Genomic DNA, 25,539 nt, shown 5'->3' with positions numbered 1-25,539 from the left:
AGGACAATGTCCTGGAATGTCCACAGGAGCCAGGAGGATAATATAAATGTGTGAATCTAGAATATGTAAGAAAATAAAGTTTGGTGAGTATTGTGGGAAAATGAGAATAGATTTCACCAAAAGGTAATTGAACTGAGAAATAAAATTGCTAGAAGTCGGAGATCCCTGGGTGGCTCAGTGGTTTAGCACCTGACTTTGGCCCAGGGCCTGGTCCTGGAGTCCCGGGATCGAGTCCCACATTGGGCTCCCTGCATGGAGCCTGCTTCTCCTTCTGCCTGTGTCTCTGTCTCTCATGAACAAATAAATAAAATCTTTTAAAAAATTGCTAGAAGTCCCTAAAACATAAAATCTGTTAACCCACCACCCTGCCACATTCATCTATATTCTAGCTACTATATTTGATTTACCCATAGTTTTTAACTAGATACTTTAGTTAGGTTCTAGGTTAAGCTCTTGTAACAAAGAAACCTGAAAATTCAGTGGGTTAAATAACACAGAATTTTATTTCTCCAAGAGACCAATCAAACTAGATGGACAATCTGGGCCTATGGCAGCTCTGCTCCATGAGTACTCTCAGATATCCAAGATAATAAAGCAATTCAGCCATCCTATACACATGCTTCCATCTGTGTGTCAAAGTGTCTGTTCCAGATACCACCATTTCCCAAGAGGCAAGAGGGGAAGTAGATTCATTTTAAGAACATGTCCCAACATTGTCCATATCACTTCCACTCAATTACACTGTCTCTCCTGGGGCTCCCATGAGCACTGCTAAAACCCATGGAGGGAGTTATAATAAATAAGACAGAAGAGAATAAGAGATGCTGGGAGTCAGTAACAGTTTCTGTCATGCTAGGTTTTCAGATAAACCCAAGAAAGTTTCTATAAACCTAAATTTTTCTCCGATCTTTAAAAATTGTGTTTACTGGTAAATCAATTCTGTACAAATCAGGTTTTAATATTTGGCATTTAACTCTGCACCAACACTCTATATTACTAAAAAGAATTGCTCACAAATTCACATGAGTAGTACAGTTGTAGAAAAGCAAGAATAACATAGAGAAGTCTGGATAGTAATGAGCCTTAAGGGCATCATTTAATAGGTGTAATGTAAGCAATCAACTACAATTATTACTAGAACATGACATACTATGACAAAAACAGCAAAGGGGAAGAAAGGTAAAGACTAGTCCAATTCAGGGTAAATGCAAAGGGCAAAATGTCTTATTCTTTATTACTCAAGCATCTACTTATTGTTGCTATTATTAACCCATCTTATTCCAAAAAAGAAATGATGAAAATGCAATAAGGATACATAAACACAGAAGGTAACAAATTAGACCTAAGTAAGAAACTTTTAAAAACAAACAAAGGTATGGGTATAAAATGGGTCTAAAAAGGAGCTGGCACTGCTTTGATAGTGAGTTTTAGCAGGTGGCAGCTTAGGTTACCAAAAAGACTGATTGTCTGGCTGCAAAATTCACAGCATTCCTAAGGTTCTTTCCTTTCAGTTTCTGTTCCCTTGACTTAGTTCTCTGCATATGTCTTGCATTTTCATGGTACAACATGACTATGCTGTTGCCTCTGCCTGCATACCATCTCCTCCACCTTCTCTTTACCACCGTCTCCCCTGTCCCAGGCCAAACAATTGCTGCCTTTGGAGGTCTTCCCAGATTTTCCAACAGAGTTACTCATTCTCTTTCTTATTCCCATAGTCACTTACATTATAGCAGTCATAATCTAAACTTCTGCTGAATTCCAATTTATTTTGTGTTAATATCCCCTTCAACAAGGTGTATACTCGTTAAAGCCAACACCTATGGTTTCTTTACTCATCTTAATTTTTCCCTTTTCCTAGGAAAATGCCCTACAGACATAGTAGGTGCTCAATCAATGCTGCTGAATCTATAAGTAAAAGTTTGTGTTTCTAGCTGTCCACTCTATTGAAAACTGCTCTTCTTTGTCCATTCTTCCCTACCATCCTTGAGCTCCCCATATTGCACAAGGAGCCATGCATAAGGACATTTACTGCATCATATTATTTATAAATACGTAAACCTAACAATCACCTTATTTCTCTATCAGTGAGTATAGACATAAACTACTTAATTCATATACCAGAACCCTATATAGCAATTAAAATAAATAAATCAATGTACATTTATTGGTCAATAAGAATAAATCTCAAAAAAAGCATTAAATGAAAAAATCAAGTTCATAAACAATACATAAAGTGTGATAACATTGACATAAATTACATGGATTATTTTTCACTAAAAAGACAGGTAATTTTTTTCAAAGAAAAATAAATTTAAAAAAATAATGACTCTTCCCTCAACCCCAATTTCCCCCCAGCTTCTGTGCTTTTTTTTTCTTTTTGAAGATTTTCCTTTTAAGTAATCTCTACACCCAGTGTGGGGCTTGAAATTATAATCTCAAGATTGAGAGTCATGTGCTCTACCAACTGAGCCAGGCAGGTGTCCCTGTACTGTCTTTATATGGCTTATTCTGGTGCAAAGCTCAGGAACTGGGAACAAAATTCCATAATCAAGGAAGACAAGAGCCCAGAAAGCTCTGTCCTATACAGTTCTTAAGTTTCTATCACATGGGGAAGTTCAAACTCTGCATCTAGACATCCCTGAAAAATCTCTAAGTAATTATTTTACCACATATTAGTGATGAAACAAAGAAAAACTGAGAAGGATGCTGATAGGTTTTAGCTCCAAGAAACTACTAAGAGTACTCAGGGACAATGGAATTTTAATGTGTGGATTTAAAACCCTTGTTAGTTAACTATGGATTCATCCATTGGTGAGTGGAAAAGAATCCACATTGCAGAAAGGAAAACTAAGAAAATCTCTACTCCTAAGAGAGAGGACTCAATGCTTCCTCCCCGTTAGAGGAGAACATTACACTCAACCCACTTCACCCAATTTCCAGAGTCTAGAGGAAAATGAAGTTGAGAAGAATATAAGAATATTAAATGGGAAATCAGGAGATCTGGGCTTCTAATTATTCTCCATTTGCCTCCACTCCCAGATCCATTCTCTGCCCAGCTCCAATTTCTGAGAGGCTAGGTAGGCTATCTGGACTATTTCATTAAGGTGTCTACTTGGGTTTGCCCAGTGGGAGGCATTTACAGGGGATAAGAATAAGAGAAAAGAGAGAGGTTAAGGAGTTTCTCCCTCCTTCCTCCCAGCATTGGTGCCACAATTCTGGCGGTGGCTGTGTCCCTGCACAACTAAAGGTCAAGTAACATATTCCCCAGATTCATCAGATACTGGGATGCTGAAGGGGATCTCAGTTCGAGACTCAGCTCTGCCCCTAACAAGTTGAAAGAACATGAATAAATTACTTCTTCATGGGCCCCAGCACACCATTATGTGAGGGGAAAAACAGAGGACACTGAAAATCTCATCCCCCTGGAAGATTCTGCAATCCACTTGAGCCTGAAACAGGATGGAATCCTATCTCAAATGATTTTTTGCAGCATATGCTCCTTTTAAGGGAAAGCTACAGATGTTTACCTTCCCATTTTTTATCCCTTCTAAAGGAAATGCTTCTGTAGAATGAGCTTGCGCCAACAGCTGATTGGCCCAAATATTTTCCTTAATTTCACTTCCTTCCCCTGCTCTGAGCTTTTGCAGAGAGATGCAGGGTGCTCAGCCCTACTTAGACAATATTCACTGAGCTTCATCATCCAGGGAGAGGCCAGCATGGCTCTGACAGGGACAGTTCATAGCATCAGAGCCATCAACAAGCTTTTGGAGGTGCCAAACCAATTCCAAGTCCTTCTCCTTTCCGGACTCTCTTTGCACTCCAGTTCTATTTCCCTCTTTCCCAAACACCTCCTGCTTCCTCTTTCATCTATTTATTGCATCCTGTCCTTTGTGTGTCACTTCTCAAGACTATTAGAGAGACAAGAAATACAAAGTTCTTGGCCCTTATAGCTTCAATGGTTTATTCAAAGAGCCCATTGGCAAAAAGGCTGGTCAGCAACTTCTGAGCCTAATGCCAAGAAACCTCTGGCCTGCAAGCATTGGTACCTCTACTAAAATAAGATAACTCACAAAGCTGTCCACCTGGAACGGATGAGCAGCTGGCATAAAGGAGATCTGGGGTGCTTCCAGCTAGGCACAAGGTAGAGATTGCCTGCCAGTACCGCTGATATGATCCAAATGTTTGCTTAATTTCTATTTGAGCACTCATTCCAGGGCTGGCAGGAAACTTAATTTCAGTCTGTTTTGGCATCCTTCATCCCTGTGTCCAAAGAGAAGGCTGTTTCTGAGGCACCAAGGCACTAGGAGACCTTCTGGTCATCAAGTCATATTTCACAGCATGGCTTCTTCAGATCTGAGTGAGCCCCCTTGCTTCTTCTATAGGCTGTTCCTGAGACCTTGGATCTTTTTATAGGTCTCCCTGGATACGCACAGGCATCCCTTTCTCAGCACACCTCCAAGAAGACAAGGCCAGGTTCCTCCTTCAGGATCCATAGACTCCTCTACTCTCATTCACTGTAAACAGGAATGACAGTCTTCAAAGGGGAGGAAATCCTTCTCGCTCCATAGTCCTGATCAAGATACATTATCCATGCCCTGAATCTTCTCATCTCTTTGGGGCTTAGGCTTTTAAAAGCAAAAGCCAGGATTTCTGCTTTCTGCCCTGCCACCCACTTCCCTTGAGTTCAATGAACACAGGACTAGCTCCCTGCTTGAAAAGGGGGAGGGAAGAAGAAAGGGCAGAGAGAAAAATAAGAAAATAGATTACTCAAAGCTTCAGAGTAACACCTGATTTATGTTTTTACTTCAGAATAACAGCTTATCTGTACTTTCTTCAGTTCACATTTAAGCTAATCTCAACCTCCAACCTCACCTCTACCATTACATAGCTTTTTTTTTTTAATGAAATGATTTATTTTTTTTTAATTTTTATTTATTTATGATAGTCACAGAGAGATAGAGAGAGAGGCAGAGACACAGGCAGAGGGAGAAGCAGGCTCCATGCACCGGGAGCCCGACGTGGGATTCGATCCCGGGTCTCCAGGATCGCGCCCTGGGCCAAAGGCAGGCGCCAAACCGCTGCGCCACCCAGGGATCCCCCATTACATAGCTTTAACAATAGATATAAACACTTTCTTTATTTACATGGGTACCAACACAGGCCATACATTTATTGAACATTGTGGGCATTTTCACCTTGCACCCCATTCTAAACTGACAATCCACTGGGTCCTAGACACCATTGTGGGGCCTCTTCAAAGCCTCCTAGTCCTCTCCTATACTGGTGCTGAGGAAATAATCCAGATAGCCTGGGGGTGCCACTGGAGGGCAGACAGGGAAGGAGTCCTAAACAGAGCTCTAATCAAAAGCACAGGCTTTTCTGCACGCAAGTTTTGAGTGCAAACTCCCCCTTTGCCAACTATGAATAGTGTGGTTTTAGGCCTCAGTTCCCTCTAATGTAAAATGTATATAACAATAGTACCTACTTGAAAGGACTACTGCCATGAGACATGAGAATGTGCACAAAGCATCATCCTTAGCATTTGTGGGCCCAATAGGTGATCTTTGCCTTCATTATTATTAAGACTTTGTATTACATGTGCCCCAAACTCTTCTGGAGTTCTTCTGGCCCCTTCCTGCCCATGGGAATCTAAAAAAGACAGATTGATTATGAAAAAGACAAAGCAGGCAACATGGTGCCCATGATGCAATCCCAGGAACCAGGACCCTCACTCTTGGTCTCCCAATGTCACATGTTGGGGGACAGTTCACTAGGCATTGCACTGGATGCTACTGATGCATGGGCAGCTTCACTAGCATGGTAGAAGCACTCTTAATCCCAACATAGAGGGTTGCAGAAGGCTCTTGGAAAACGTGATGCCTAAGATCAATCTGGAAAAATGAGTTGAAAGTTGCTGGGTGCATTAGAGGGATGAGAATGAGGAAGATTCAGTGTTACATTAGATCATGTGAAGTAGAAAGTAAAAATGGAGAAGTTACCAGAAGTCAAGTCATAAAGAGCCTTATAGATCATACTGAGAACTTTGGACTTTATTCTGAAGCTACTAAGAAGTTACCAAAGTATGTTAAGAAGTAAAATAGATTTTTATTTTAAAAATGAATGCTGATGTTAGGGTGAGAAATGAGCAAGAAGCAGAAAGAAAGACTGGTAATAGGAAAACAGGTAGGAGGTAATTGTAATAATCGGAGTGAGAGATGATGATTCTCCAAACTAAGTCAGTGGGGATGGCAAAGAGAGGATACAAAATAATAATTTTAATTGATAATATTTGAGTGTTTCCTATGTGCCAGACACTGACTAAGACCTACATGGGTTAGGCCATTTTAAAGCTCACAAAAGCTCTTTGTGTCAGGTACATTTATTATCCCTAATCTTCAGATGAGGAAAATGAGGCAGGGTCCCACAGATAGCAAACCTACAGAAACAGGAGTCTAACTTGGGCAGTCTCACTCCAAAGTTCTACTCATTGACCTGTGCTCCCAGGAGATTTTTGGAACTACCAAATTGGTTGTGGGGCTTTGATAGGGGGAGAAGTCAGGGATTACCTCTAGACTTGGATAATGGAGAAAAAGGAATTGCAGAGGATGATGGACTTGTTTTGGAGAAGCTGACTTTCACACACTCCCTGAACATCTAAGGAGAGATGGTAAGTAGGTAGTTGGCACGTTGGCAACTGGAGGGAGACGGTATCTTACATTTAAGTCTTCAGCACCTGAACTCTCAGGTGCTTAATAAGTGAGCATTTGATTACTGGAAATTTGGAAGTCATCAACAGAAGCTATAAGAGTAGATGTGATTACTCAGGTTACGAATATATGTAAGAGGAGAAGTGGATCAATGATGGATTCTGAGAAAGAACTAACATATAAGGAGTAGACAGAGGAAGATCAGCCACAAGGGTATCCATTCAACACATTTTAAGACCTCCATCTATAAAATATGGAAGGCAATACTTTTCCCGTTGTTATAACATGGTGGTGAGGTAGGAAGAGTGACAGGATTAGGAAGCAGAAAACTATCAACACTGATTATAATTATCAACAGTTATAATGTGCATATAATCTGTTAGAAAATACCCATCAAGACTTCTTTTTTTTTTCACTGTTTTTTTTTTTAATTAACTTTTATTGGTGTTTAATTTACCAACATACAGAAAAACACCCAGTGCTCATCAAGACTTCTAAATAACAGGATGATTTGGACAATGATGAGCATGGATGAACGGAGAAGGATATGGTCTTGCTGGTCTATATAAACCCATATCAGGCTCTGCCTATCAGACAAGGCGTGACTTCAATCTCACCTCTGTCAGATATTTTTCCTGCCCATTTCACTTGCTGATGGGGGCTTATACAGACACAACATCCCTGCAAATGTGGTCTAGCTGAGTTCATTTCAAAGAAAGCAAGACTACTTCAATTCCATATTTACCTGTGAAAATCCCAAACCAATGATTACTGGGATATCAGAATTTAGGGGGGAAATAAGGATTAATTAAATATTTCTTTAAAAAAGGAGGGTTTGTATTATTTTTAATACTGTTTACTATTCATTCACTGACAAAAAGGTGAAATAGTACTGGATTTCTCCTATAGACACATTATACTTAATGGTGTTCCCACCAACACATGACATCTCTGGACATTTGATTTTATTATTCCTAAGTAGGTAATGCCTCTTACCATCATTTGTTTTGCTTTGAGTATTTTGTTTTGTTTTGTTTCCAGAAAGGCTGACTTACTGGGAGGTATTCTGACATCATCTTTTAGCTTGGCTAGCAGTCTTGGGACCAGGACGGGAGTCCTCCTGTGACTGATCCAAGTCTCTGCACACCAGGGCTCATTTTCCTATGCTCCTGTGGATGGAAACTGAGGTCCTAACGGAGTAGGACTTGATGGTCCCAGGCCTTCTGCCACTCAATAAGCTCAAGGCCTTGCTGCCCATGGCTCCTCTGAAGACCAGCCTGGCCAGCCTCCTGCCACCTCCACCAGTGGAGTTTACCACAGAGATGTTCAGAGCTCCCACTTCATCTCCTGCCAACTGGCTCTCTTCACCCTCCAGCAGCTTGGGGTAGGTGGGGATCTCAATGTCAAGGGCCATTTTGACGTCTGTGAGCTCCTGGTACTTGCACAGTTGCCATGCTATGTCCTGCTTGGCTTGCAGCAGGATGGCCTCCAGCTCCTCCTACTTGACACATGCATGAATCTTTGAATGCCAGGTTCCCATGTTCTTCAGCCTCAGCAGTGGCAGCTTCCAACTTGACACACTGGCTCTTCATGCTGTTGCTCTCAGCCTACAGCCTCTGAATGGCACAGTTCATCTCTGCAAGCTCAGTAGGGTACTCTGAAGGTCTTCCTCATGCTCCCCAGCCTGGACCTGGAGGTTCTCAAACCTGATCTGATACCAGGCCTCAGCCTCATCTTGGCTGTGGTTAGCCACCTCTTTGGGCCTTGATCTCAGCGATGATACCATGTGGGTCCAGGGTGTGGCTGTTGTCCATGGACAGCATGATGGACATGTCCAAGATCTGGGACTGCAGCTTTACCAGCTCTATCTCACAGAAGGTCTTGAGGAAGTTGATCTCATTAGTCAGGGCATCTACCTTGGCATCCACATCCAGCTTGTTCATGCAGACAGCATCCATGTCCTTTTTCAGCACCAGGAACTCATTCTCAGCAGCCAAGTGATAGTTAATTTCATCCTGGTACTTGTTCTTGAAGTTTTCCAAAATGTCCTAATGTTCCACAGCTCCACCTCCAGGCAGCTCCCATCTAGTTGCAGCAATTCAAGCTGCCACCACAGGCCAGCAATGTGGGTCTCAAAGAAGCTAGGGGGGCAGTTGCTTTTGGCCAATTTCTGTTCCTGCAGCAGGGCCTGCTTGGTCTCTAGCAGGTATGGTTCTAGAAACCATACCTTATCAATGAAGGAGGGAGTTGTTGTTGAGGGTCTTCATCTGCTTGCACACCTCCTGGTGCACCTGCTGGGGAGAGGCTGATATCCTCTCGAAGTGAAGCCAGCCAGCTCTGATTGACGGTGACCTCGTGGATGCCAGCACCCACTGCACCCAACTAGGCAGAGCACAGGGCCATGTTCAGCCAGGAGGCACCCAGGCTGTAGAGGCTGCTACTGCTGAAGCCACTGCGGTGCTCAGAGCTCAGACACACCTGGGCGCCCCACTCCAGAAAGGCAGTGGAGCCTGAGCTGAAGGCCTGGGAGCTTAAGTGGATGCACATACCTGCTAGACCAGGTTGGACCTCGCAGAGAGTGTAAGGGGGCCAAACTCCCTTAACATCATTTGTAATAGGTAAGCCTAATACAGAATTGCCAGATGTATCAAATAAAATACAAGATGCCCAGTTGAATTTGAAATTTAGATAAATAATAAATAATTTTCAGTACAGGTATGTCCCAAACATTACATGACTTAAAATACACATATAACTAGACATCTTGTATTTTATTTATACCTAGTCTAATAGCAATGATCTTGTATTTTTTTTTTTTTTGTAGGATTCACAACATGAATCTGTCTTAGAGATCTGAAGGCCTCTGGTGCTATACATAGGAGAGTTCTATCCTTGGCTGGTTAGGGACGAGCTCTGCTCAGGTAGGTGGAGGCCAGGTGGCTGGTTTATACATAAGATGCAGCCTGGCTCCCTGGTTCTCCATGCTTACTTTTCTTCTGAGATCCCAAATCTACCAGCAAAGAAATAGCTTGGCCAACTTGAACATGAACTCTGAGGGCAATAATAATACCTTTTTTTTTACATTTGTATTTCATGCTGAACTCTCCTCTTCTAATTTTAGCTTTATTTGCCTTTATTTTCTCTTTAGTTTCAATGTTGTCTTTGAGAATTCCCTGAACTGGTGAAAAGCTTTTTAACTGTGGACCCAGCAGGGTGGCCACAATGAAACTAAAGGAGAAACTGGTCCTGTTCTCAGTCCACAAACCAAACATTGCTTCTCACTAAACCCGGGGAAGGAAGGCAACCATCTTTCAAACATTGTAATCATGGTTTGTGTATTGTATACATGAACTGTGTATTGTTCTAAGACATTTACAGTATCCATGTGTCTGTCCACCCATTTGTGAGTTCTGCCAACAATTACTACTGATCATCTTATTTTGCTAATGAGGAAAAGCCAAGCCCCACATCATGGAAAGGTACTGGAACCAGGTCTCAGATTCCCATTTAGCGACAAGCAAAGACATGGTAATTATGGTTGTTTTGAAACAGTCAAGGCTTTCTGCACCAGGCTGTGCATCTTCACTGAACATAAAAAGACTGGTGTTTGCCCCCTGTGTTGGGTGGCATTATCAGGGTGCTCTTTAGTTCTTAGTGCTTTTTATAGAGAAAACTTTAAAATACTCTTTTTTTCCCCCTCTACTCTCTATACTTCATATGGTTCCTTCTATTCCTTGTTCTTTGGATTTTACTATATCTGTAAAGTCAAATCACATTCTTATGATTTTTTCCAGGATGGTCTCAAGGACTCAGTTCTCAATGGCTAGTAAAACAATTCATCTTACACCTTACACTTTGACCATGTATCAACACTAAATCTATGGTGGGTGTTTCATGTCATATAAGCATTTGTATAATGTATATAGGACAGAAAACTCATATGTGCAAGGTACCGAACAAAGACAGTTAACACTTTATAAACATAATTAAAAATACATTATTGTACTAAAAATATTGAAAAGGTAGTAAATGCTCATTGAAGTTTAAGCTCAGTTTTATAAGCTCAGACAACCGCTAAATTGATAACCTTGATACAGATGAAAGAGGGAAACATGTTTTCTCTTCTCCCTGGAGAAGAAAATGCATTATCTTCTCTTCACGGCTTTCAGGCACCTGACAGCTGAACTTGGCCTTGGGCCAGTGAGTGACTCACTCAGTTACTGTCACGGTAATGAAAGGGTCTTTTGCTCCATCAGTTGCAAGTTTTTGCAAGACGTTAGATAGAAGCACAGTTTAGAAATGTCAGTAAACACTATGCCTCTCAGTAAGGCAGCCCAGAGTCCTGGGACTCTGTGGTGGCTCACACTTGGTCTCCTCAAAAGTCATTTGAAGACACAGTGTGAAGAGCTCCAGGCTCCAAGATTTCCAAGCCAGGGTGAGAAGAGCTACCCAGGGAATGGCTTTGGCTCCACTGGAATATTCATCCAAGCAGGAGAGGATATGGAGAGACAGCACAAGGGAACTCCGTGGCATAAATCTTCATTTAGGCAATGACTTTAATTAATTATGCAGTTTCAGTCAAATCATTCAGCCTTTCTGAGCCTCTCTACTTCCTCCTCAGGTGGTAACAAAGATTCTAAAACACCACCTCTCAGCTTTCTGAGCTATACGTAACATAATCAAAGGATGTTCGGGAAAACATAAAATGACAGCCTCAGACTATTCAGCCTTCATTTTCCCTCCCATTATGTCCCAAAGACTACATCAAATCCAAAGCAGATATTTGTTCCAGAAGACTTTTCTTCCCCCCAAATTTCTGGGAACAGATTAAGTTCAAGTGAAAGAGGAGGTGAAGCATTTAGGATATATATTGATATGATACATAGATATGGTGTTTTGTTTTGCCTTCTTTTCTTCTTTTTATTTTGGTTTCTTATTGATATGACCTTAAATTAGGTGATTTTTTTTCACCTTCCTTGGTCTCTATTTCAATATTTGTAATATAAGGAATCTCCATTTGAATGCCTGATGGGCTTCTCAAGGCTAACTATCCTGAACCAAGTTCTCCAAACCAGCCACTATCAATGGCATCAGTAAGTCCATGCCTTCATGGCTCATCTAGACCCTTGAGGTCACTCTTGACTCTGCTGTCCTATACCTCACACACAATTCATTAACAAATCCTATTGGCTCTCACCATAACCCATGCCAATCTCCTCACTGCGCCTTGAAGACCTATGAAATGTGCCCCATTTCAAGGTCTATCTTACTTCCTCCTTCTCTCCACTTGAAACACTGTTCACATGTCACGTAATCAGTGAGGTCTTTCCTTTGATCTTGTGTAGAAAGTGTTGATATTGTACTAAAATTATATAAGATGTAACATGTAGCCTATAACCTATTTATAAAATGTACAAGACTTGAACTGATATTTCTTCAAAAAAGATACATAAAAGGGGGAACATGTACATGAAAAATCTGCTCAATATCACTAGCCATTAGGGTTATCAAATCAAAATCATAATGAGATAGTATTTCACAGTCACTAGGATTGCTATAACCTAAAAAATAGACAATAACAAATGTTTGCAAGGATGTAAAAAAAACTAGAAGTTTCATAAATTGCTTGTGGGAATGCATAAGTGGTACATCCTCTGGAAAATGGCTTGTTTGGGAAAACATTTCCTCAAAATGCTAAACATAGAGGTACCATATGACCAATCAACTTTAATCCTAAGTATTTGCCAAAGAATCGTGAAAACATATATCCACACTTTCAAAAACTTTCAAACCAACACTGTTCATGATTACAAAAAAATTGGAAACCCAAGCATGTATCAACAGATGAATGGGTAAACAAATGTGGTACATCCATACAGTGGAATGTTATCCAACTTTAAAAAGGAATGAAGTACTGATGCATGCTACAACATCAATGAACCTTGAAAACATTTAGCCAAGTGCAAGAAACCAGCCACGAAAGGCCATATTGTATAATTCCATTTACAGAAAACATTCAGAATAGGAAAATTGCATTCAAACAGAAGGATTAGTGAAGGCCCTAGGCTGGGAGAGGAATAAGAGACAGAAAGTAATCGCTAGTGAGTAAGGATTTTCTTTTTGATTGGGACAAAAAATGTTCTAAAATTAAATAGTAGTGATGGTTGCACAACTCTGTGAATAACCTAAAAACTACTGAATTGTACACTGTGAAAGGGCAAATTTTATAATATGTGAATTATATCTCAACGAAACTTGCTAAAAAAATAGTGATGATATGAAATGCTTGAAAGGATGCAGAGAAACTGGATCTCTCACACATTACCAGTGAGAATGTAAAATACTACAGTTATCCTGGGAGAGACTGACAGTTTCTTTAAAAATTAAATATACCCTTAAATTTGGGGAAAAATATTAAATATACCCTTATCATACCTTTCAGCAATCACACATGTAGGATTTATTTCACAGAATGAAAACTTATATCCACACACAAATCCATACAATAATTGTTCCTAGTAGTTTTATTTCTATTAACCAGAAATTGGAAAGAGCCAAAATGTCTGACAAAGGATGCGTAATTGAACAAACCAATACATAGCATGAAATACTACTCAGCAATAAAAAGGAATGAATTTTTGATACAACAACTTCAGTGGATCTTAATGACATTATGCTAAGTGAAAAAATGCCCATTTCAAAAATTCATATACCATATAATTCCAATTACAGAACATTCTTTAAATGACAAAATTATAGACATAGAGAACAAACTAGTAGTTGCCAGTGGTTAGTGATGAAGGGGAGTAGGAGAAAGGTGTGACTGTAAAGGTACTCTCTGGGTAGCACCAGGGAGAGTTTTGTGGTGTTGAGATCATTCAATATCTTGAGTAAGTTGGTGGTTACATGAATCTACATCTGTGATAAACTGATATAGAACTACACACACACACACACACACACACACACACAATACCAATCAATGTCAATTTTTTAATTATAATATTGTACTAAAGTTATATAAAATATAGTCACTGGGAGAAAGTAGGTAAGGGTACATGGTATCCAACTTCCTCTGAATCTATAATTATTTCAAAATAAAAGTTTAAAGAATAACTAAACACAAAACATTGTTTTAGAGATTTTTTTAAAAGTCCCTTTATAAAGGGGCACCTGGATGGCTTAGTTGGTTAAGTATCTGCCTTTGACTGAGGTCATGATCGCAAGGTCCTGGGATCAAGTCCTGCTGAGCAGGGAGCCTGTTTCTCGCTCTCCCTCTGCCACTTCCCTGCTTGTGCTCTCTCTCTCTCTCTCTGTCAAATAAATAAATAAAATCTTTTTTAAAAAGTCCCTTTATGGGATCCCTGGGTGGCGCAGCGGTTTGGCGCCTGCCTTTGGCCCAGGGCACGATCCTGGAGACCTGGGATCGAATCCCACATCAGGCTCCCGGTGCATGGAGCCTGCTTCTCCCTCTGCCTGTGTCTCTGCGTCTCTCTCTCTCTCTCTCTCTCTCTCTCTCTCTGTGACTATCATAAATAAATAAAAATTAAAAAAAAAAAAAAGACTTCCCTTTAAAAAAAAAAAAAAAAGTCCCTTTATAAATGTTACAGGAAAAGAAACTGAGAATCACTGGAGCAGATAGGGATGGGGAGATAGGGTAACTGGGTGATGGACATTAAGGAAGACATGTGATATAATAAGCACTGGATATTATATAAGACTGATGAATCACTGACCTCTATCTCTGAAACCAATAATACATATGTTAATTAACTGAATTTAAAAATAAATAAATGTTCTAGGAAAGGAAAAACTGATTAATTGGACTACAGCAAATGAAAATCTTTGGCTCTGCAAAAGACCTTGCTAAGAGAACAAAAAGACTAGCTACAGACTAGAAAAAAATTGCAAACAACATATCCAAGAAAGAATTAATATCTATAATACATAAAGAACTCTCAAACCTCAAAAGTAAAAAAACCCAATTAGAAAGTAAACAAAAAATATGCATAAAAATTTCATCAAAGAGGATATATATATATGATGAAGACATATAAAGATGTCCAATATCATTAGGGAAATGCAAATTAAAACTACAATGACATATCACTATGCATATATCAGAATGATTAAAACAAAAAATAGTAATAATATCAAATGCTGGCAAGATAGTGAAGAAACTGCATTACTCATACATTGCTGACGGGAATGTAAAATGATACAGCCACTCTGGAAAATAGTTTAGCAATTTCCTTTCAAAACTAAAAATGAACTGGGGTGCCTGAGTGGCCAGTCCATTAAGTGTCTAACTCTTGGTTTCAGCTCAGGTCATGATATGAGGGTTGTGAGACTGGGCCCTGCATTGAGCTCCCTGCTGGGCTTGGAGCCTGCTTAAGAGTCTCTTTCTCTCTCCCTCTCTGTCTTCCCCACCCCCCGACTCATGCATGTGTTCAATCACTCTCTCTGTCTCTCTTTCAGAAAAAAAAAGCTAAAATGAACTTAAAACACAACTTAGAAATTGCACTCTTGAGAATGCATCCTAGCAGAATCAAAACCTATCTTCACAAAGAAACCTGTACAGCTTTCTTCATAATATCTAAAACCTGCCAACTACCCAAATGCCCCTCTACAGGTAAATGGTTAAATAAACTGTGGTACATATATACCATAGAATACTACTCAGCAATTAAAAGTAATAACTATTGATATAGCAACTTAGATAAAAGTCAAGGAAATTATGAGTGAAAAAATCTAAAAAGGATACATACCATATGACTACATTTACACATTCATGAAATAACATAATTATAGCAATGGAAAACATGAGTGGTTGCCAGGGGTTAGGGATTCAGAGAAGAGATGTGAGAGTAACTATAAAGGAATAACACAAGAGAGTCTTACAGTGATGAGACAATCAAGAATCTTGATTCTACTGCTGGTTACCTGGAGACACACATGTGATAAGATTGTACAGATATATGCACCCACACATATGCATGCATGAACAAATGATACTTATATAATTGCTGAAATCAGAAGAAGTTCTATAGATTATACCAATGTCAATTTTCTGGTATTGATATTACAGCTACACAGTATATTAACACAAGGGGAGGCTAGTTGAAAGGTACACAGAACCTCCCTGTACATTTCTTTGTATCTTTTGGTGAACATATAATGATTTAAAAATAAAAAGCTTTTAAAAATAAATAAAATAAGATAAATACAAAGTTTTTTAAAAGGAAAGAAAAACAACTCCTCTCCCCAACACCCATATGTGTCTCCTACTCTTCCTTCTCATGAAAAAAAAAAAAAGAAGAGTAACTTCTTCAAATTTTAAATAGCAAACAATAGAAGCCTATTTCTCTTTGCTTACAGACTCCTATTTAAATTATGTATTAAATGAAAACATTCTACTAATATGGTAATAGGGGGAAAATTAGGTCTATAAAATCATGTGGCCCAAATTAAAATGTCTAAAATGTATATAATCAAAGAAAGAGAAGCACAACATAAAACTGTTAGGCAAATTAAAGTTTTTAATAGTTTTTTTAAAAGAGATATTACATGGCAATCAACTGCTTTATTGGTTCTAACGCTGCCTACAATTAAATATTTACATACTAGTTCTCAGTTTAATTTGAACCAATTGTGCATAATTCAAATATGCTTTCTCTGGATTTCAAAACTCTCTAAATGTAAAGATCATTTTCCCCCATTAGATACAAACAGTAAGTTTAGATTTTAGGAAATTTTCCTCCTTCCCTTAGATGAAAGGAGTTACATATCTGCTTGGATTCAACTCCAAATTGGATAATTCAGGAAACATGGATGACCTATAGAATGCACTATGGATAAAGTCTGGTAGAAAACTCAGAAGGAAAGATATGCTGAGAGTACAAGGAACTCTCCAAGAATAGGTATTTGACTCTAAAAAGAGAGCTAGTGAGAGAAGAACAGGAAAAGTCCAAGCTGCAAAGTAAACTGGGATGATGTAATAGGAATAAAGATCTTTTAGGCTCTGAGTGAATTATAAACGTAAATATAAAATTTCCTAAAAGGGCTATAAAAATGAATTATGAAAGGAAGACTGTCTGGAAGTGTCGCTGTTTGCAAATATCCCCTGGGTATTTTAATTTTCCTTACATGAACATTAGTACAAATCTTCCTAAGTTAGTAGTCTGTGCTCTCATTTATTCAGCACAATTAATTTTACCTCATCTTCTCAAGCTGTCATTTCCTGATGAGTTTTTCCTACTCTTTGTTTTCTATTCCCCTTCCTTAAACTAGGGGTTTCAAATCACTGTAATCCCTGTGTGGTAAGAGAGCCCTTTCACAGTAGATCCTTAAAGAAAAGCAAATCCTACCTCAATCATGGCATCTTTATACCCCACCTGGGTTGAGCCCCAATGGAAGGTCAAAGCTCTAGACACCATACTTTCAGCTTACAGCCTCTCCCAGGACAGAGCAGGCTCCAGGAATATGGAATTGAAGTCAGCTTCCACATTTTCAATGTCAAAGACTAAGATTGAGAGCCACCTTTCTTCTGTAGGATCCTACCTCTCTCCATAAGAAATTTCACATAAGAAAATCAAGGCCCCTTCCCCTGCTCCCATCTTTTCAGTGGGAACCACCCTCAGTAAGCTGTCCCTACTTTTACTGTGACAAGGAAAAAATACAGGTTAATTTATGATAGCCTCCTCAACCCCCGTTTAATTTCTCTCAATGCACGTATGAAGATCTTCGTGTAAAAGATGTTCAAAGCATTATTTGCCCCCTTAACTCTTGCTAAGTGACATCAACTTTTAGTATTTGGACTTAGTATCTGAGTAGTGAATATACGATATCCAAAAAAAGGACTATGAATTCAGGAATTTCTAAATTAATTTGTATTTTCCTCATCATGGCAACAAAAATACTTATAAAATATTGTTTAATTCATGTGTGAAACCTATTATTTACTTAGTTCACAGCCAATATGTTATATAGTTATGTGCTGATGGATCCCTTTTAATAATTCTTCATCCCATTTTCAGTTTGGAAAACACTGTTCTAGGGAATGTTCTTAAAGCAATGAGTAGAAAAATATTTCCTATGGCAGAGACACATTAGGCTGGAATTTTCAAAGCATGGCCATGGATAACGCATATGAAATTTAAAATACGAGGAAAATAAAACACAATGTACAAGTGATTTGGAAGCTTCACTGAGATATCCTGGGGTATCATTCATGAGCACCAACTAAATTGCACTGCCAGACTGGTCTGCCACATGTGAGACCCTTATGTCAAGGCAAGTCTTTTCCAGCTCCCGGAGAGAATCTTGTGTCACGATACTGCTTTCAATCTCACTCACTGTTTCTCTTTTTCTGTTTCTTTTTTGATGTTTTGTTTCTGGGTGAGTTTGCACTGGCTGCCATTTTTTTGACTTTCATTGGAAGCCTGGCTTTGATTATATGGTCTAACAATCTGGTCTCTTGTGAGTTGAAGATGACAGAGAAACTGGTTTCTGTTCAATGGAAGATGAAAAGAAATCTTGTCTCTTCATATTTATTTGTTTGTCTTGAGGATTCTGACACTGCCTGTGCTTTGTCTTGTATATACACTGTCATGAGTTAAAGTCACTTAAGACGAAAAATAGTATTATTCCCCTAGAATGAAGAGTAGCCTATGAATTGAGGAACAGCTGACCTGTTTGAGATCTCTTGTGTATTCCTGGTCATCTTGTTACCCAGCTGCAACCTACCAGTGAGTTTTGCAGACTCAAGCTATAGTTGTAAAATGGAAGCTGCTAGTCCTCTCGCTATGTGTGTATAAATGAATAATGTCTTTTCCCTATTTCACAAAAGTAAGTAATTAGCCTTTTAAAATGGTTTATAAATAATTGTAGTTCTTTCTGTATCTGTATCCAGTAATGGGACTTGTGTTCATCTTCTCTCTCAAAAATTTAGAAAATTAATTGGACATATAAAAGTCTATAATGTGTACACACTTTGGGGTACACAATTCAATCAGACCTATTCCCATGGGAAAGAAAATGCACACAAGGATATAAATTAATGAAACTGGTTTTGTGTAGCTTTGAAAACAGACAGTTCTGACCTCTAAAAGGGCTTTGTGTAGTTTGTACAATTTTGGAAACAGCTGTGTGAATATGCCCGAATGTGAGTTGGAATGGGCAAAGCAGGATCACTGCTGGCTTGTCTGGTGCTTTATAACCTCTAGAGAAAGTAGAAGGGTTCTGAGTAAAATAGCCTCCCTTACCCATGGGGGATGCATTCCAAGACTCCCATTGGTTATCTGAAACCTCAGATAGTACTGAACTTTACACATACTACTTTTTTTCCTATATGTGCATACCTAAAATGAAGTTTAATTTATGAATTAGGCATACTAAGAGAGTAAAATAATAATAAAATAGAGCAATTATAACAATATATTGTAATAAAAGTTATGTAAATGACTTCTCTCAGAATATTTTATTGTATCGTACTCACCCTTCTTCCAGTGATGATGTGAGATGACAAAATGCCTACGTGATGAGATGAAGTGAGGGGAACAACGCAGGCTCTGTGACCTAGTGTTAGGTTTCTGAAAATAAGTCAGAAGAAAGATCATCTGCTTCCTGACTGAGATTAACCTCAGGTAACAGAAACCACAGAAAGTGGAAGGGCACCACTGGACATGACTTTTTCTCTTCTTACTCAAAAGAAAATAATTACATGGAACTACCTAAATGAACCAAGTCAAAATACAAAGAAAAATAAACCTCAGAGTTCAGCACTTAGCTTCATTCACAGTCTGATGAACAAGTACTACAGGAAATAGCTTACAATAAAAGAAAGAAAAATCCAGCTATCAACTCTAGTTTTCCCAGGAGTTATAAGTTGTACAAGTAGAAAGTATTTCCTGAGCAAACATACTGGTATATCTTGTCTACCTCTAGTAGAAATTAGTAACTTAGGTTATAAATTCTTTAAAATTTATCAGCCCTCCTATTTTGATTGGCTTATAAAGACTAATAAGCATACATACATTTAAAGTAAAAGAAATCAAGATTTTCCAGAAAATAAACAATTTCTTGAACTTCTAATGCTCTAAATGAGCTAGTCCTTTGAGAAAGCTTCAGATATTCACTGAAACAGTATCTCAGAGAAGAAGAAAAAAAAGTGGTAGGGGAGAGCAGGGAGTTTAACTTTAAATTAAATTATTGCCTTTGGTTGCTAAGTTCCAAGATAAGATGCAAATAAATACAAGTTGATAGGGAAAAATAATTCTAACTACAGCATTTTAAGCAAAAGTTAAAGAGTTTTTAAATATGTAGACAAGTATAAAATAAAGTTCAGGCAATATTGCTAATCAAGGTGAATCTTGACAAAGTAAACTTTTCCCAGCATGAAAAATGTTAACATAATATTCTACTTTATACAAAGCTTGGTTTTATTTTCCCATGAAAATCTAACCATTTTAAGCTATCCAAATTCTCTAAAATAATTTTATGGGTCAAGTAAATCTCATTTCCACAAAATGCTTAGAATCACAGAAAATAAAAATCATAAATTCCAAATTAAATTAGAATAAACCATGTCTTGGGATCCCTGGGTGGCGCAGCGGTTTAGCACCTGCCTTTGGCCCAGGGCGCGATCCTGGAGACCCGGGATCGAATCCCACGTCGGGCTCCCGGTGCATGGAGCCTGCTTCTCCCTCTGCCTGTGTCTCTGCCTCTCTCTCTCTCTGTGTGACTATCATAAATAAAAAAATAAAAAAATAAAATTAAAATTAAAAAAAAGAATAAACCATGTCTTTATTTAAAAGGATTAATTCTTACGACTATGTACCAAAAATTTAAAAGTCACCTCTCTGAAAAAAAATAAAAATAAAAAAATAAAAATAAAAAATAAATAAAAGTCACCTCTCTGGTAAACTCATAATACCAACAGGAACTCTGTTTTATTGTAGTGTATAAACATAAATAAATAATTTCCAAAATCCTCAGTTAATTATGAGAACTTTGACTAACATTACATTGAGAAGTTTTTGGTCATCTAAACAATCCTTTAAAATTTAAATTCACAGAAATAAAGGCAATGCAAAAACACCAAGCATAGCTTATATACATGCCTCTTTGTATACATGAGAAGCTACAGGTAGTTAGTAAGGGAAATGGTTATGCAGATACTTTGGGGGCATATTAGCATATATGTTTCTTTTTCCTACCTCAAGAAGGGTGAAATGGATGTAGGTGGCCACAGGCCAACGCATACTGTGCGTGCATATGAGGCACAGCAGTCCAAACTGGAGCTCTGTCAACGTGAAAGGAGCTTGTGTTGAACTGTTCTCAGCGACCTGTATCCCAGAAGTCTCCGTACCTGTGAAGGGAAGTCAATTACTTCAGTTAAAGGTTGAAACCAATTAAGAAAAAGAATGAGACTATACGAGGTAAAATCATTACAAAGGAATGTAAAAATAGTTATAAAATAATGGATGTGATTTTCCTGTTAGCTTATATAGCAAAAAGATGAATTTTGTCGTACATTTTGATCATGTAAGAATATGAAAAGAAATAGTAAAAAAAAAATTTTAAGGCTATATAATGAATTGTAGAAATGAATTGTTATTTTTCTTGGTCTTCTATCTGCAAGTGTGAAATAAGTGCCTAAGAAGTATTAAAGTGTTTAATAAAATTGGCTTAACTTTGAGGAACTAATTTATAAGATAGAATTCAGGGATAGGCAACCTGTTTCTATAAAGGGCCACGAGGTAGTAAATACTTTCAGTTTTGTGAACCATGGGTGTCTACCACAACTATTCAATCCTTCTGTTGTAGCCCCAAAAGCAGTCACAGACAACAAATAAATGAGTAGACGTAGCCAGATTTGACCTTTGGACTCGACCTTGTGGAGCTCAGAGACAGATAAAAGGCTGTGAATTCTTTAAAGAAAAAATCCTACATGAGTGGCATATAAAAAGAGTAAAACTAGAATTTAGTTTTCTTCCTATGATAATAACAAATTGATCTTTGAGTAACAGTTTGCTCTTGATGAGAAACAGTAAAAATCATTCTGTAGGTTCTCTATACACCGCAGCCTCTTAACTCTCTGTACTTCCATTATTTGTTCTTGAATTAATTTGAAGAAAAGTCTACTTTTGAAAAAGCTACAATTTCTAATGATTATAGTTACATGCAGCTATGGTTATTTTCTTTCTTGTGAGAAGCTAATCATTTCTTGCCTTTCGGCATCTATGACTTAGGCTCATACTCTATGTCCTCTGACAAATACTTTGGATATTGCCTTTCCCTATATAGGCCTATATTCAAAATAATTCATCCTTGATAAACTAATCTTTGGGATTTTCCAGGCTGGATAATATAAAAGATTTGCCCCTTACACACAAACACACACACACACACACACACACACACACACACACACACACACAATCTTAGAAGAATTACTACAAATAATTGGATATGTTGGAAAGTCCCCACATTTTTACTTACCCCACACACATTTATTAGAGCCCAGAATAATGGTGGGGTGCCTGGGTGGCTCAGTCAGTTAAGCATCTGCCTTCAGCTCAGGTCAGGATCCCAGGATCCTGGGATCAAGCCCCTCATGGAGCCCTGCGTGGAGGTCCACATCACACCCCCTGCTCAGTGGGGATTATCCTTCTCCCTCTCCCTCTGCTGCCCCCCCTTGCTAGTTCTCTCTCTCTCTCTCTTTCACTCTATCTCAAATAAATAAATAAAATCATAAAAAAAGCAAAGCCTACAATAATGAATAAGCTACAATATCAAATGGGAAGTTCAACCTCCCTAAGTTACACAAGTAATATACAAGTAAAATGTTATTAACATGAATATGTTTTGGAATTGAGTATCTTTCAGATTGGATAGAAATATCTTAATGGTTATGTACAAAGACTAGCACAATAACTCCCAACAAATGAAAATTTTAAATTAAAATGGTTTCTAGGCTTAAATATCCTTGCTAATCAGAAAAAAATGATAATACATTACAGTATGACTTAGAAAGTCCTGAAAATTTGTCAATGTCCACAATATACTTTTAGTCTAGAGGTAAGCATTGAGCAACTCCTTATAATTCCATAATACATCATACATCATGAGAGGAGTCCATCATCTTTTATGAGATTATCTATCATAATAAATTAATTCAAGTCATTTGATCTTATGATTGACAGATATTTTTTGGTTTTCCCCCAAAGTTGCCTAAAGGTTCCTGCTATAAAATTTAGATCAGAAATCTGAGTTTTCTGGAAAAAGTATCAAAAAAGCCTCAGTAAACTCTGTGTTCTCTTAACCAGTTCGTTAAAGTAATAGACTAATGAGTGTAGGCTTGCCAAGGTAAACTGACACTGTCATCACTAGCAGACACATCTGTCAGTCTGTACCAACAGTCTAAGTCAGTAATTCCAGGACTCTTAATCCAGAAGCAGACAAATTCATGAAAGTAGGCTGCTAACTAACCGAAGATCAGCAAAACAAGAATTGCCTCAGAACAAATGAAACTGACACAAGTGTGATTAATTGTGTAATTTTAACATGAGAAAATCTCTTCTTCTTGATCTATTTCTATATCTCAATTTAATAGGCTATACGTGTGTGTATGTGTATGTGTATATATATATATATATAAAACTAGAATAAAATATGTGTGTCTGTGCATATATACATATATATGTATGTGCGTATATATATATATATAAAACTAAAATAAAATCCTCTTCAAATGGTATCTTGTTTCAATCAAACTCAAAATTCAGAAAAAAATCTATGAAAGATCTTAAAATTATAATGTAATAAATAATCAGAAAAACCTAAGATCTATGGCTCTGGAAAAAGGAACATAAATTGACCTTTTTAATAAAATAACTCAAAATAAGGATAACCATGATTAAATATTATACGAAATACTTTACTAAATCTTTTTACTTTTTGAAATTATTTTATTTACATAGATTTGGTAAGAATAAGTCCTCCTTTCTACCAGAATATAATTGAAAAAAATTTATAACCTTTACCATGCTAGAAATGTCACTTAGAAAAATAAATTTCAGGAGCCTTCTGGGTGGCTCAGTGGTTGAACATCTCCCTTTGGCTCAGGTCATGATCCTGGGGTCTTGGGATCGAGTCCCACATCGGGTTCCGTGCAGGGAGCCTGCTTCTCCCTCTGCCTCTCTCTCAGTGTCTCTCATGAATAAATAAATAAAATCTTTTTTAAAAAAGAAATTTCATTTAATTGAGTATAATAATAAATCTGTGTTAAGGAGTAGAAGTTATACATAATATGTGAAAATGATGTCTATAAATTTTCTATTAAAAATTGAGTTGCTACCTGCTTCGTGGCTCACAATATCCTAACTTATTGGTGGTACAGAATATAATGTCCTGGCTGGCCAGGAACAGTGAGAAAGGGTAGGAAGCCTGTTATAGGAACTACAGACAAAAATCTGAGAGAAGAGAATTGGACAGTTCTTTGTACCTGGTTTCAATAGACAAACTAATAAGGGAATAAACATATTTCTCACACATAAAAAGGATAAATGTTCAACCCTGAAGACTTTTTAAAACTTTCAGACAGAAACTAACTCCAAAGCCTTAGTATCCTATGGCTCTAGTTTTATCAACCACATCAAAAGGAGGTATTTGTGCATTAATCAGCATTCCTTGTTATACTTATAAAACCAGCCAAATAAAACAACAAATTAATTATGTGAATCATAGAAATTCTAAACAAACATGTGAGATCACACCAACACCTTTGAGGAAGAAGGACTCAGAGAATCTATGCAAGCAAAACTGCTACCTTGTTCTGCCTCTTTTATGAGTTACTGCCAACCATGCCCTCACTATTAAGCACTTTGCACCTGAGAACAATAACAAGAAAACAACCAGGATTGGTTGCCTAACTCTGATTCTCAAAATAAATAAGACCTTGAGCCATTAGGCCACTACTCCTTAAAAACAACAATAAAAAACTCTATTCCTGACTTCAGAAGTCTTCTTATGCCCAGTTATAAGATTACCTTTCAGTATATGATAATCAAGTGAGAAAACTATTGTTTTCCACCATCAACATACTATAGTAGCCTTGCTAACTCTAATTTCTTTTCTTTAAATAACTATTACATATTTTATTTGGAGCAGTCTTTAAAAGCTTGGACTCCCTTGCAAACTCTCTTTGCAAGTAAGCTCCTTTTCTGTTCTAAATACTTTTGCCTCTGTGGCTTCTTTCCACGTTTAAAACCCCTGCTCTTCTACATGGAGCCCCTGCAAAGTAGCTTTGACAAAGTCCTTGTGAACTTGCTTTAGATTCCCTGACCCTGGCACAGTTTCAACTAGTGGGCAGCCTACGGGATGCCTACCCCAAGGTCCTAGAAAGCCTTGAATGGCTCGAAGGCTCTGTTGTTTGCATCTGGCAGTAACCCACAGCCATCTCTCTGGCACCACCAAGTTATCATCCCTTTTCAGCCACACAAGCTTCTTTCAACATGCTCAGCTTCCAGTTTAAATATGACCCTGAGAGGGAGGAAAGAAAAGGCAGGCTCAGAGGAGGTCTTTGGATATTAAATCAGCCCAAGCATAGAAAATCCACAGTGGATAATTCTTCTATTTCCTTTTCATTATGAACCTGTCTATATGAGCAGAGTCACCCTACCTCTCAGCTGTTATCTGGCTCTTCAAAAAGTTAATGCAGCTCCCAATTAGATCTTTTTCCTCCTGTTAATCTTGGTTCTGAAACCAGACTGCTGCTCTTCCTCTGCTGTCATCCCAGTAAGCCAAGTCTCAATTAGCCAGCCTAGTGGTG

At 38.1% G+C, this 25,539-nt stretch overlaps 1 pseudogene; it reads right to left on the bottom strand.

Annotated features, from left to right (window-relative positions):
- Positions 1-7,860: 7,860 nt before the first annotated feature.
- On the bottom strand, positions 7,861-9,254 carry LOC121474571 (annotated as a pseudogene).
- Positions 9,255-25,539: the final 16,285 nt, after the last annotated feature.

The sequence above is a fragment of the Vulpes lagopus genome, chromosome 13 (genome assembly GCF_018345385.1).
Source record: "Vulpes lagopus strain Blue_001 chromosome 13, ASM1834538v1, whole genome shotgun sequence".
NCBI classification, from domain to species: domain Eukaryota; kingdom Metazoa; phylum Chordata; class Mammalia; order Carnivora; family Canidae; genus Vulpes; species Vulpes lagopus.
This window is presented reverse-complemented; position numbering and strand designations above follow the sequence as displayed.